This window comes from Onychostoma macrolepis, chromosome 22, assembly GCF_012432095.1.
Source record: "Onychostoma macrolepis isolate SWU-2019 chromosome 22, ASM1243209v1, whole genome shotgun sequence".
NCBI classification, from domain to species: domain Eukaryota; kingdom Metazoa; phylum Chordata; class Actinopteri; order Cypriniformes; family Cyprinidae; genus Onychostoma; species Onychostoma macrolepis.
In genome coordinates this window covers 37,429,445-37,442,550 of record NC_081176.1, presented here as the reverse complement: position 1 = coordinate 37,442,550, position 13,106 = coordinate 37,429,445, and the positions used below count along the sequence as shown (strand labels likewise).

Sequence of the window (13,106 nt, the reverse complement as noted above, 5' to 3'; positions counted from 1 at the left end):
CTTCAGTGGGAGTCAACTGGAATGTTTTCCTCAAAAACCTTAATTTCTTTTCGACAGAAAAAAGAAAGACATGAACATCTTGGATGACGTAGGGGTGAATAAATTATCAGCAAATCTTCATTCTGGAATTGAACTAGTCCTTTTAAACTGAAAAAATACTAAAATATATGTATAAGATTGTCAAGCAATTTTATTATTCAGATGTAAAATAACATTATCAATGAATTCTTCATAAACATTTCTTCAGAGCCCCCAGGAGGAATTGAATAGCTAAAAATTGCATTTCTATCTGATCAGTTAGGGTTACTCTCATGATGAGGTCATGAGTACATAAGTTTTATATTAATACACAATATTCTACTGACTCCTGTGGGCTCCATATACATTGGTGTCCAAAATTATTAGAACACTAGTATTTTCAGCAGCTAAAAAATGGTTTTAAATCAGTTATTTCTATCTTTTGTTGTAGTGTTTCAGTAGGAAATATCAGTTTACCTTTCCAAACATTAATTTTGCCATATTTTGCCAATAATCTAGTGAGATTTTTGTTTGCACAAGGAGTCTGACGACAGCGAGTGCTCCACACAGAGATCTGATCTGATCATCATCAGTCTGTCTGGAATGGCATGAAGAAACCGAACAAACTGAGACAGACTAAATCCAGAAGAACTGTGGCAACGTCTCCAAGACGCTTCAAGAAACCTACCTGAAAAGTTACCTGAAAAACTAACCACACGTGCACCTAGAGCAAAAGCTGCTTTAAACGCAAAGGATGGTCACACTAAATGTTGATTCAATTTAGTTATAAAAGTTAATTGATAAAGAAAATGTATTTATGGCATTATTTTTGACAACATACTCATTTAACAGAATTTTTACACAAGTGCCTAAAACTTTTAGCTTTGCAGGTAGGTTTCTTGAAGCATCTTGGAGACGCTGCCACGTGTTCTTCTGGATTTAGACGACGAGATCAGATCTCTGTGAAGTACTGGCTGTTGTCAGACTCCTTGTGCAAACAAAAATCTCAAAAAATTACAATTAATGGCAAAATGAATGCTTGGAAATGTAAACTGATATTTCCTACTGACACTATACAGCAAAAGATAGAAATAACTGACTTAAAACCATTTTGTAACTGGTATAAAATAAATAGTGTTCTAATAATTTTGGGCACCACAGTAGCTCTGGTAATATATGTAGACAAACATATGTATTTTAATTCTACATATGTTAGTTAAAAACTAATAGCTAATATTAGTGTAATAAGTAAAACCAAAACATACAACAAATGGTCCATGGCCAGAAGTGACAGACACAACAGATAAAGAGCAGTCCTCCTCCAAATTGCCAGTAATCAGCTGGATTAGCTGGGGAAACAGAAGAAAAAGAGAAAGAAAAAGAAAAAAAGATTATGTCAGAAGACACCTGTTTTGTCTGGTATTAAAACAAATTAAAAACATGGAAGAAAAACACTGTGAAAATTCATTTAAAATAGATTTATATAATATGTATTAATGTTAGACATGAATACTCACTTCCTCTGAAGATCATATGGTAGAAGATTTTCATTTCCAAAACTTCTGGATCATGAGGGGGAAGCGCACACAACACACACACACACACACACACACACACACACATTATTAATTTGTTCAATAAAACACTGTCTGCTTACTGACAGAGACATGGGCTTGCAAAAATGTACTCACCAGCTCCATACAAAATCTTCACAGCGGATCAAGAATCTTATTTTGCATACAGTATTCTTCTCCAAGGAGTGCAAGGATCATGCTTGAGGTCCTCTCTGTCAGATGAGTTCACATGACAGTGTTCTCAGGTTACTCATTTCAAAGTGCTGTCACTTTTTTCTTATGGGTTCGATCTTAAAACTAGCTGACAGTATGGTTGGGCGATATGACCATATTATTTCACAATATAGGAAATTTTACTTCACAATAACAATATATCTTATATATTACATGTATAAGATCAAAGTAGCAAATTACAAACAATAGGACTAATGCAATAGAACAAAGACCAGTTAAATACATTTTCTCTTTAGTATTTTGTTGTTTGATTACAATTATGACCGACTGCAGGTAACATTAGGCTAAATTATACTGCTGTCACTTTAAGAACCAAAAGCACAGATCCAGTATACGGACAGGTCACCGGGTTTCCACCTGAATGTTTATCTTGACTCCAGACATTAGCGACTGTGTTTAAGTCAAGTGAATTTTGAGATGACTGTCTGTATTTGAGCATTGAAGCGAGGCGCGGTTTTCTGTGTGACATGGTCATATATGGCCCAGCCCTAGCTAACAGTATTAGCTCATACTAAAGTAATACACATTAACTGGTAGAACATTGAGAAATTATATGTAATCGCGATTAGCATCTCACTTCAATCTTGATGTAACTATAAAACATTAGGCTATACATTAATAAAAGGTACTTACCTTTTGCAGTTTGCTTGTCTGTTAGCTGCTGGTAGAAGTGTCCATATTCGCGTTTATTCGTTCTCAATCGTCATCCCACAACACAGTGGTTTGTTGTAGTATCCATACCCGTCTGACACAGCTTGAGTGACATGAGCTCTGAGTTCGATTGCTTCAGTCTGTTGTGCTGCTGTGAGGTTTGTGTTTGTAGCTCCGTGTACCTTACTTTCAATCCCTTTTGTCTAAAGCGATAATATATAACTTAATTCCCACCATATTTCTGGTGTTATCTTTCAAACTAATCTAACTAATTTGATCGTTCGCCTTTAAAAACCGCGAGTGCAGTTTGTTAGCCCGTTAGCTTGTCACTCGCGGTTCCATTTGCATTTCTATTCGTGCCTATTATTATTTTATTTTTTCCTCGCTCCGTTTTTCACGAGCTCATCAAACAACAGTGGTAAGTGGTAATTGTTGGTATCATTCATCAATCACGGTGAGTAATGTCTCCTGCTATTGTTGTTTGCACTGTCTGCCACATGTATAGTTTATCTGTCTCTGTCAGCAGCGAGGGATTCACATGTGATAAATGCAGTGAAATAGTTAGGCTGACAGAGAAGGTTTTAGAACTAGAGACATGCATCCAAACTTTAGTTGAGGATAGTAAGAATGTGAGGGCTGTAGATACTGCTTTGGATGCGACTTCAGGGAGTCCTGTACATTGTTCGGTTTCGGTTGAGCCCGTGCAGCAGGGCAACTGGGTGACAGTGAGGCGGCATAGTCGCGGGTCAAAACACCACTCTTCCGTTCTGATCAGAACATCAAACAGGTTCTCCCACTCAGTGAAGCACCCACTGAGAAACCTGATGAAAGTGCTCTAGTTATTGGCGATTCTGTTATGCGGGCGTGAAAATAGAGAGCCACCATAGTCCATTGTTTACCGGAGCCAGGCGCCTGACATCTTGGCAAATTTAAAAGTGCTGACTAAAGCTAAACGTAAATTCAGTAAGATTGTTATCCACATCAGCGCTAATGATGTTCGACTTCGCCAGTCGGAGATCACCAAAAATAATGTTAAAGAGGTGTGTGAACTTGCAAGTACGATGTCAGACACTGTAATATGCTCTGGTCCGCTCCCTGCTTACCGGGTGATGAGATTCATAGCAGACTGTCGTCACTCAATGGCTGGATGTCTAAGTGGTGCTTGCAGAATAACATAGGCTTTATAGACAATTGGAAGAATTTTTGGGGCAGACCTGACCTGTTGAAAAGAGATGGTGTTCATCCCTCCTGGGGTGGTGCCGCTCTTCTCTCTAGAAATATGGCACATAGTCTTAGAGTTTGTACTTGACTAACTGGAGCCCAGGGCCCGGTTGCATGAAAGTCCTTAAGTAATTTGACTTTGGAGTATCCCTGAGGGGGAAAAAATCCCTGAGGCAAGGGATTTCTTTAAGAGCGTTGCAACAAACGTCTTAACTGTCACACTTACCTAAGTGTTTATACTAAGCGTTTCACGGTAGTTCCTGGCAACATACTGCAATGGGCGCCGCGGTTGCTATAGTTACTACATCTCACAATAAACTGTATAGATATGTATATCTTTGACAATAAACAGAACATAACGAAATACAAACCTAACCAACTAAAACACGAACAAATAAACGAGCGCTGCCCGTTTCTGCCCTGTTTTGTGTACAGTCGTTACCGAGGAAACCGCTTTGTTTCTAAAGTGAAAGCGCCTCCTGCTGAACAATGACGAAAATGTTAATAAATGTGAAAATGAACCCATGTTTTGATGCTGCAAACACGCAGTGTTGTAAATGTGAACAGGTGGATTGACAAGAAGATAATGCATTATAAAAAGTTAAACAGTTAAGGCATACATTACATTTATATTGTTATTTAATTAATGTAGGCTAATAATTGATTAATTATAATTGTTTAAGTTTATAATAATTAATACAACTCATCCATTTTCTTAAATTATATACTTTTTTTTTTTTTTTTTTTTTGTGAAAACCTGTAAGTCATGCATTTTACAGTCATTTTACCGTTTAATATGTTACCATAGTCATTGCCCTACTATGCTTATATGATATTTTATTTGTGCAGGTCTTAAAAAATGTCTTAAGTCTTACATTTGAGCTCAAAAATCTTAAAAATACTGAGATTAAGATGATTTAAGGAGCTGTTTTGGTCCCTTAAATTTATCAAGGTGAAATAGTTACTAAGGACTTTGTAGCAATGCTTAAGGGAACACTTAGATAATTAAGGGGAATATTTAATGACAACCTTAAGGTTCCTTTAAGTTGACCCTTGGGATTTTTCTTGCAACCCAAGTTTCACTAAGGGTTGCCTTAACCTTATAACTAAGGGATTTCTTAGCTTAAGGGCTTTCATGCAACCGGGCCCAGGTCAGGAAGCAGACAGACTGGCTAAACCGATCGTCTGCTAGCCGCCTCACGTCACCAAAGTCAGTTAACTCTCAGCACATAGAATCTTTTCATCTAGATATCACGCTATAGAGACTGTGTCCATTCCCGAACTAGAAAATACAGAAAACATCCAAACCAAAGTAATAGTAACAATTTAATTGATGTTCAACAAATAAAAACGATATAATACAGATAAACACATGATAAAGCTTGGCTTATTGAATATTAGATCCCTTTCTTCAAAAGCACTTTTGTAAATGATATGTTCACTGACCATAAACTAGATGTGCTTTGTCTGACAGAAACCTGGCTAAAACAAGATGATTACATTACTTTAAACGAGTCTACACCCCAAGATTACTGTTACAAACATGAACCACGTCCAAAAGGTAAAGGGGAGGTGTTGCTACAATTTATAGAAATATTTTCAGTATCTCTCAGAGGTCGGGTTTCAAGTATAATTCGCTCAAGTAATGGTGCTTCATATAACGTTATCCAAAGAAACAAGTGTTAATGATAAATCCCCTGTGATGTTTGTACTGGCTTCTGTATACAGGCCACCAGGGCACCATACAGACTTTATTAAAGAATTTTCTGATCTTCTATCGGAGTTAGTACTGACTGCAGATAAAGTCCTAATCGTTGGTGATTTTAATATCCATGTTGATAATGAAAGAGATTCGTTGGGATCAGCATTTATAGACATTCTAAACTCAATTGGTGTTAAACAACACGTGTCAGGACCTACTCATTGTCGAAATCATACTCTAGATTTAATACTGTCACATGGAATTGATGTCAGTGGCGTTGAAATTTTACAGCAGAGCGATGATATCTCAGATCATTATCTAGTCTCCTGTATATTCCATATAGCTAAAGCTGTAAAGCCAACTTTTGTTACAAATATGGTAGAACCATCACTTCTACCACAAAAGACTGCTTTATAAATAATCTTCCTGACTTATCTCAGTTCCTCAGCATATCCAATAGCTCAGAACAACTTGATGATGTAACAGGAACTATGGACTCTCTCTTTTCTAGCACTTTAGATGCGGTAGCTCCTTTACGCTTAAGGAAGATTAAGGATAAGAGTCCAACACAGTGGTATAATGAGCACACCCGCGCCCTAAAGAGAGCAGCCCGGAAAATGGAGCGCAGCTGGAGGAAAACTAAATTAGAGGTATTTCGTTTAGCTTGGCGGGAAAGTACCCTATCCTACAGAAAAGCATTAAAAACTGCTAGATCTGATTACTTTTCGTCTCTTCTAGAAGAAAACAAACATAACCCTCGGTATTTATTCAATACATTAACTAAATTAACGAAAAATCAAGCATCAACAGGTGTTGGCATTTCCCAAGAGCATAGCAGTAATGACTTTATGAACTACTTCACTTCCAAGATCGATACTATCAGAGATAAAATTGTATCCTTGCAGCCATCAGCTACAGTATCGCATCAGATGGCGCACTATAGATCCCCTGAGGAACAATTTCATTCATTCTCTACTGTGGGAGAGGAAGAATTGTATAAACTTGTTAAATCATCTAAACCAACAACATGTATGTTAGACCCGATTCCATCTAAACTACTAAAAGAGCTGCTTCCAGAAGTCATAGATCCTCTTTTGGCTTACATCTTTACAAATTGGCTGTTATTAAGCCTCTCATTAAAAAACCACAACTTGACCCCAAAGATCTAGTTAATTACAGACCGATCTCAAATCTCCCTTTTCTGTCAAAGATACTAGAAAAGGTAGGATCCTCACAATTATATTCCTTTCTAGAGAAAAATGATATCTGTGAGGAATTCCAGTCAGGATTTAGATCGTATCATAGCACTGAAACTGCTCTCATTAGAGTTACAAATGACCTGCTTCTATCATCTGATCGTGGTTGTATCTCTTTATAAGTTCTACTGGATCTTAGCGCTGCGTTCGACACTATCGACCACAACATTCTTTTGAATAGACTAGAAAACTTTGTCGGCATTAGTGGAAGTGCCTTAGCATGGTTCAAATCGTACTTATCTGACCGTCATCAGTTCGTAGCAGTGAATGAAGAGGTATCATATCGATCACAAGTGCAGTATGGAGTACCTCAAGGCTCAGTACTAGGGCCGTTACTTTTCACGCTTTATATGTTACCCTTGGGAGATATTATCAGGAGACATGGTGTTAGCTTTCACTGTTATGCTGATGATACTCAGCTCTATATTTCTTCGCGGCCGGTGAAACACACCAAATTGAGAAACTAACGGAATGCATAGTCGATATAAAAACTGGATGACGAATAATTTTTTACTGCTAAATTCTGAAAAAACAGAGGTGTTAATTATCGGACCTAAAAACCCCACATGTAATAACCTAGAACATTATCTAACACTTGACGGCTGCTCTGTCAATTCTTCTTCATCAGTCAGGAACCTAGGTGTGCTGTTCGATAGCAATCTGTCATTTGAAAGCCATGTTTCTAGCATCTGTAAAACTGCATTTTTCATCTCAAAAGCATATCTAAATTGCGACCAATGCTCTCAACGTCAAATGCAGAAATGTTAATTCATGCGTTTATGACCTCAAGGTTAGACTATTGTAATGCTTTATTAGGTGGTTGTTCTGCACGCTTGATCAACAAACTACAGTTAGTCCAAAATGCAGCAGCTAGAGTCCTTACTAGAACCAGGAAATATGACCATATTAGCCCGGTTCTGTCAACACTGCACTGGCTCCCTATCAAACATCAGATAGATTTTAAAATCTTGTTAATTACTTATAAAGCCCTGAATGGTTTAGCTCCTCAGTACTTGAGCGAGCTCTTATCGCATTATAGTCCTCCACGTCCGCTGCGTTCTCAAAACTCTGGCCATTTGATAATACCTAGAATATCAAAATCAACTGCGGGCGGCAGATCCTTTTCCTATTTAGCACCCAAACTCTGGAACAATCTACCTAACACTGTTCGGGAGGCAGACACACTCTGTCAGTTTAAATCTAGATTAAAGACCCATCTCTTTAGCCTGGCTTACACATAACACACTAATACGCTTCTATTATTCAAATCCGTTAAAGGATTGTTAGGCTGCATTAATTAGATCAACCGGAACCGGGAACACTCCCCATAACACACGATGTACTCATTACATCGTAAGTTGAATGGCATCTACGCTAATATTTGTCTGTTTCTTTCCTAGTCTGTTTCTCAGTCCGTATCCGATCAGATGGTGGATCAGCACCAAGAGATGATGTCTACAGCCCTGATCGTCAGCGGAGACCAGGACACCCAGATGACCCCAGAGATATATCCCCAGATATATCAACCAAAAATAACAAAATAACTAAAATATAATAAAATACCTAACTACATAATACTACTATTGTTAGAAATTGCAACAAAATTAAAATAGAAATATAAACTTTTGAACTGCGGGTTTCGTTTGGTCAGAGGAGAACTGGCCCCGACTGAGCCTGGTTTCTCCCAAGGTTTTTTCTCCATTCTGTCACAGAGGGAGTTTTGGTTCCTTGGCGCTGTCGCCTCTGGCTTGCTCAGTTGGGGACACTTAATTTCTAGCGATTATCGCCGATTTGATTGCACAGATACTATTTAAACTAAACTGAGCTAGACAATGACATCTCTGAATTCAATAATGAAATGCCTTTAACTGAAAATTGAAAATTGAGTGTTTAATCTTATCATTATACATTACTGACACTCTATCCTCCAATTTGATACTGTTAAGTGCTTTGACACAATCTGTATTGTAAAAGCGCTATATAAATAAAGGTCCGCAGCAGCGGCACACTGACAGACACTGCTGTGAAAGTGTACATTCAAATTTGAGCGGGAAAACGGCGCGCTCGCTAGTCATTGGCCAGATTCCTGAGTGACAGTCAGCTTAACCAATCAGCTCAAAGCAACACTGAGCAACAGCAAATAGCCTTGCAACTATGGGAAAAAAGAAAAAAAAAGATTACAGTTAACTTAATTAAAATAACAATTAAAGATTACAAATATGTCTTTTTATTTGTTTATTTTTATTTGTAGGCTGTTACATTTAATTAATTGATCAAATGGTGATTTCACATTGCATCTGTGCTATTCAGTGTTCACCACCTGTCATTTCCCTCTGATTTTAGGGTTTAGTTAGGTTTAGGGCCAGAGGGACTATGTTTTCAGACAGGATCAATAAAATATGCTGATTTAGGAACAGGTCTTACTTGGCAAAATCATGGTAGTCCTTCGTTCGTGTGTGTGTGTGTACCTGTTTTTCTATTCAGGTGGGGACTTAAACCTGAATACACACAGATTCATGGGGACTCACGGTGGGGACCTAAATTGAGGTCCCCACGGGTAAACAAGCTAATAAATAAGTGTGTACGTTTGGCTACTTGTGCGGTTATACATGACCAATAAGCACCCTTTTGTATTTTAACAAATCCATGATCTTTCCTTTAGAAGCACCAGTTGTACAACTACTGTATGGTATTTTCTGTATTTGGCCCTTCAGTGTTACACAGCCTGTTAATCCTCTGTCCACCATAACACTTATTTAAAAATACTGGCATAATTGCATGCAAGTTACAAAATCTGTCTACATACTTTTATTTAATAGCATATATACTGACTGCAGTAGGACTTTATAGCATTTGTGATATGAGACAAGTAAACTGAAAATGTCTTGATGTGAACTTCTCACCATAGAAAGTGACAATCTGTATTTTAGTTATTCAAAAGTAAAGACAATGTATAGGTTGACCTAAGAGTGATGTTCCATCATGAACAATGTGTTCCTTCCCACATAGCAAGCGATCTTGGCCCAAATGTGGCCTCAAGCTGGCCTCCTGTCGGCAATGTACCCTTTCAGACAGAGCTGGGCCATGTGTGGCAGTGATGGAATAACATATTGCAATAAACATATTACAGATATTTTAATGAAGTGTAGTATTGTTTCAATTTAATCTTTGAAATGGCAAGTCAAAACAGAATGAAACATATCATTTCAAAATTAAGCAAATAAACAAAACAGTCAACTGCATTAAATTAAATTATATTTTATGTTATATATTATTCTCAATACAAATATCTAATTTTAGAATCTTTACACACACACATATATATAGAGAGAGAGAGAGAACATTTAACTTATCATGCAATATTAATTTGGTTTTAACATGGGGCACATACATTTATTAATATGCTGTCATTCACTAGCATTAAATAAAATGATCATACAAGTATTTTATTTTTATTCAAATCTTCGGTATCCATGTGATGCTTTGTGTGAGGAACAGATACAAATTCAAACCATTCATAAGTGATATGTATCTCCTTCCTCTGTAGCTATAGTAACAGATTCAAAATTTATAAGAAGTTTTACGGCAGCGATATCAAACGCTCATTGGCTCTCGCCGGTTTCGTCACAGATTGCGACATGCCGTGTTTCCGGTGATGCGTGAAAAACGCGCGCGCTCACGGAGTTTATCGGGAGAGTATTTTCAGCGTTTAAAAACTTAAATTATGCCCTGCTCCTCGCACTGAACTATTATACTCCGTCAGAGAGGACCGCGACTGCAGCGCATCGTCATTTGGACTACTGTACTGTGGTACTGCTTTTTGACATTTCTGCAATAAATTATTGTGATTACACGTGTCTGTCAGTTACATTTCTCGTATAACGTTAGACTGTACTTTATACACTCACCGATTTTTTTTTCTTTATAAAAATAAAACATTTTTAATGCAATACATTTTTTTATTGCACGGTTACATGATTTGTGGATTTTAAGGCTGATTTTATGTTCTATATAAAATTACAGGGTTTGAATGTAAAAATACACCTAAATATAAAACCAATAAGATTTACTTTAAAATGACAAAAAAGAACATTAAATTGATAGAATGGACATAAAACTTTAATATAATGAACTACTTACATTTTTAAATTGCAGATTATTTTTGTAATTTTACGTAAATTTGTACATAATTTAAGAAAACTGAAAAATACTGTATAAATAATCCAATAATGTTTTTGTATAAAATGAGAATTACTGTAAATTGTCATTAATGGAATAATACTTAAAATAGCAGTCAAGTTGTTAATTAACAGATATTGTTTGTAATTTTGTGGAGTTTTGAACATAATTTAAAATAACACAAAAAATACCATAAAAATAATACAGTAATTTTCCTGTATAAAAAAATAAAAAATACTGTAAGTTGTCTTTAATGATATAGTACCTAAAATAACAGTCAAGTTGTTAATTTACAGATATTGTTTGTAATTATACTAAGTTTTGAATGTAATTTGAAATAACAGAAAACTACTGAAAAAATTTAGGGTTGTTTTCTGTAAAATTAGGTTTTTTTTTTACAGTGCAGGGAATGCAGGGCTCAAGCGTTCCCCTCGGTAGAAATCACGTTTTCCCTGACATTGCATCAAATTAACTATTTTTGAAGATTCTCCTTCCTTTCGTGTCGACATATTTGTGTGAGGCAGGATTCTCAAAAATAACTGCACTCAAAATGAAATACCGCAATCGTGCACAAATCGAGGATGATTTGAGGCTATGTTTATCAAACATTGAGCCAAGAATTGAGGATCTTTGCAAGGCAAAGCAGGCTCAGGTCTCACATTAACATCACCTACCTGCAAGCTTCTGTAAAAAATGCAGATGATGCCTATTAGGCCTAGTAATAATAACAATAATAAAGCATAAATTAATATCAGAGGTCTGGGGCCCCAACCGTTGCAAACGGTTGAGAACCCCTGTTCTAAACGATGTATTAAGTATGTATTTCCTATCATTTTATTATTCATGTAACTTGATGTAAATGTGCAGGTTCCTTTAAAATTATGCATAAGTACAGAATAGATTAATTTTACAGAAATTGGCTGTAAATGTTGCTATTTTTATGTATTTCTAAGTACTATGCTTGTTTCTCTGTCCAACAAACATTTTAAACAATAATAATGGAAAATGAACGATTAAAATGTATATCTACAGACATTTGTCTTTGTATTATGTGCTTACTACATTTTTATACAATATTTCTTAGTTATTGTAGTTAATAATATCTGTATTTTAACAGAAAATTATTGTAGGTAGACAGCCGTTTCATAAAATAACTACTAAATACCTTTTAATTAACAGAGATTGTAAAATGCAGGATTAATCCTGTAAATATACAAACTTTTTTTATTTTTTTATTTGTGCATATTGCAATTTTTAAAATTATTTCTTAGTTATTGTACATGGAAAAACTTTTAAAGTAAATTACTGTAGATGGACAGAGCAGATTTATAAAATAACTAATTAAAACCCAACATTTACAGAGATTAACCTGAAAGTTGGTTGTTTTTCTATGTAATTTGACATAATTTGTCAGTTTTTCCACAGTTTAAAAACATATTATCAACAGTAATATACTGTAATTGAATTAATTTTGACTGTAAAGTCTATTCTGTATTTTTACAGTTTTTGCATGTATTTTTGTGAAATGGATATTTTCTGTAATTTAACGGAATCCATTTGGAAACTCTGCTGCCAGACTTTTTGCCGTTTTTTTTTTACAGTGTATATATATATATATACACACACACACACACACACACAATTGTCAAACATATTTTAAACATATTTGTCAAGATTTCTGTTTCTAAAAGTGTGCATACATAGCTTACATATTTTTACGGTGTCAAAATGTCCTATGTTATATTTTTTCAGTTTATACCCAAACATGCAAAAAGGCAGGTTATGTTTTTGCAGTAGTACCCAGAAAATTGGTTTTAGCTTCAGACCCTGTAATTCCCTAAACGTCCTCCCTCAACTCTCTTCATAGCAGTGGTAAAACAAAGGATTGTTTCAATACGTGCAAACTGCATTTGGTTACATAATAAAGAGTATTGCAAAAAAAATGACAAGTTCATATTGTGAGTGTTTATTCAAAAATATTTTGGCAGATATTGTTTCTGATGCCACATTGTGCTCATAAAGATCTGTAGATGTCTGTGATTATTCATTTTCTTGGTGGCAGATGTCGACTTCCCTGTTGTCAGTATTACTTGTTAACAGATTAACAATGTCTTATGGGAGGCCTGTGAGAACACACCATGTCAGTGTAGCTGAATACTGGCAACAGTTGCTACGGGTTTGGACGAACTTCAGCATAGTTTTTAGGTACATTAGTGAAGCGAATTATTTTATTTGGGCTGCACCTTCATTGATGTCCCTCCACATATATTC

The 13,106-nt window shown here is 35.9% G+C and overlaps 1 long non-coding RNA gene across 1 annotated transcript; it reads right to left on the bottom strand.

Annotated features, from left to right (window-relative positions):
- Positions 1-1,299: 1,299 nt before the first annotated feature.
- On the bottom strand, positions 1,300-1,736 carry LOC131530058 (uncharacterized). Its single transcript, XR_009268305.1, has 3 exons — positions 1,710-1,736; positions 1,536-1,580; positions 1,300-1,367 (listed from the first exon to the last, which is right to left on the bottom strand). It is a non-coding gene; the product is annotated as an uncharacterized LOC131530058 (long non-coding RNA).
- Positions 1,737-13,106: the final 11,370 nt, after the last annotated feature.